This window comes from Galeopterus variegatus, unplaced genomic scaffold (assembly GCF_000696425.1).
Source record: "Galeopterus variegatus unplaced genomic scaffold, G_variegatus-3.0.2 Scaffold1968, whole genome shotgun sequence".
In the NCBI taxonomy this organism is placed as follows: Eukaryota; Metazoa; Chordata; class Mammalia; order Dermoptera; family Cynocephalidae; genus Galeopterus; species Galeopterus variegatus.
Window position 1 is genome coordinate 28,288 of NW_007728079.1, and position 2,264 is coordinate 30,551.

A 2,264-nucleotide genomic window follows, 5' to 3' on the forward strand; every position below is an offset into this window, starting at 1 on the left:
CTAATAATGGGAGAATGGTTAAGTAAATTGTTATGTCTGCTTTCTGAAGTACTACGGAGATTAAAAATGTTTATGAAGATTTTATAAGAACACGGACACTTTTAGTCACTAAATAAATACTAATTAATGCCCTGTTCTGAGTACTGAAGATTTAAAAGATGAGTAAAACCCAGCGCCAACCCTCAAGGAACTTAAACAAAGTGAATAATACCTCTAAACAAACAAGTGTAATAATGTGTTTTAAGTCCTCTGTAGGAAACTGTACAGAGTACAGTGTAGGAAGATAGTGGATAGTGTGCTCAGTTCTACCTTTGTGGGGTCTGAAAATACTTTATTGCTAAAATGATGCTGAGTCAGGAAAGGTTAATCCACCAGGCCAATGATGGAGGGAGACAGAAGGAGAGGATGGGTAGGATATTACAGACAGAAAAGCTGTCTAAACAAAGGCTTATGTCGTTTTTATTGTTTTTCAGCATACTGTGTATATAATCACAATAACCATCTACTGATAAAAAAAACTTATGGAACTAAATAAACCTACATGTTGACAATAGTGGTCTTCAGGAGATTTTTCTTTTTTTATACTTTCTTGATTGTAAATATGACTTTTTATAATAAAAAATAAAAATAGATGATAGGTTAATAACACAGAAAGGCACACAGAGGTGTTCTAAATTTTTGATATAACTAGTGATTTATGAGGATTCACCAACTATGCTTGTCATAATGGAATCCCAAAATGCCATTAAATGAATGAGTGACTCCATACATAGATGTACAGGGAGAGCTCATTCTCTTTCCTTGTCATACAGATCTCTGAATGCTACCCCTAGCATTACTAACTAGATTGCCTTGAGCCTAAGAGATCTACAAGAAGATAAAGTGCTGGCTTAAGGTAAAGGGCCATGAAGTAGAAGAAGAAGTAGAGATGTTCTTTTTTTCCAGAGGGTGACAATGGGCCAAACAGTTGGCTGCTTTTTAAAAATCAACTATATAGGGGAATTATCTAAATGTGAAATTGTGAGGTGATGAGTCCCTGTCACTGACAGTGTTCAACCACAATCTGTAAGACCATCTACCATGGTGCTTTGGAAGGAACCTCAGCATTGGTGTGCATGACACAAGGATTACCTCTAAGATCTGTTACAATTCTAGGATTCTAAGACTAAATAAATGAAACCACTCAAAAAAAAAGGGATTAGTTAATATGAAATTGCCCTAGACCAGTAGTGGTTCTCAGAGTGAGGCCTCTGGACTAGAGGCATCAGTATCACCTGGAGACCTGTTAGAAGTACAAAATATTGGGCCCCATGACAGACCTGTTAACTCAGAAAGTCTGGAGGTAGGATCCAGCGTTCTGTGTTTTAACAAGCCTCCCTGGTGATTCTGATGGTAAATTTGAGAGAACCACTGCCCTTGACCATCTTCACTTTATTCAATAAAGTTTATATTGTTGGTATGATGTGAACATCCTTCAAACAACTGTGTTTTACATATTATTATTCCTGCATAGTCTTGGTCTTACTCTTGCTATAATGTATTTCAGCATGTCTCTTACATGACTAGAGTTCTTGCATCTTTTACAGGTGTTGGGAAATCTTCACTAGTCCATCTTCTATGCCAAAATCAAGTGCTGGGAAATCCATCATGGACTGTGGGCTGCTCAGTGGATGTCAGACATCTTTTACAGGTGTTGGGAAATCTTCACTAGTCCATCTTTTATGCCAAAATCAAGTGCTGGGAAATCCATCATGGACTGTGGGCTGCTCAGTGGATGTCAGAGTATGTGTGTCTCTTATATTTTAGTTTTTTAGTAGTCATAATAAAAAATAACTCCTTCAAAGTACATGATCAAATCACAGTATGATAGTCAAGATTAAGTAATAATAATAGCTGGGATTTATTAATCTCCTACTGTGTGCCAGGTACTACGTCAAATACTTTACATGTCTTTGCTTATTTAATCTTTTTAAAACTGATGTATAGATCTAGAAACTAAGTCATAGAGAAATGAAGTAACTTGACCAAATTTACTCAACTTATAAATAGCACAGTTGAGAGTTTGAATCTAGTTAGTCTCATTCCACAGACTTCAGTTTTAATCATTGTTGTTGCCAGGGCCCTGGGAATTTCAGTGGTCCTTGTAATTTCTCATCTCAGAGTTCCCATGCTACTTACATAGATAATGTAAATAACGTAGCACAGGCCTGTGGTCCATTTCTTACGGACCTCTTATCTCTCTACCACCCCTACCTAGGGTCCCT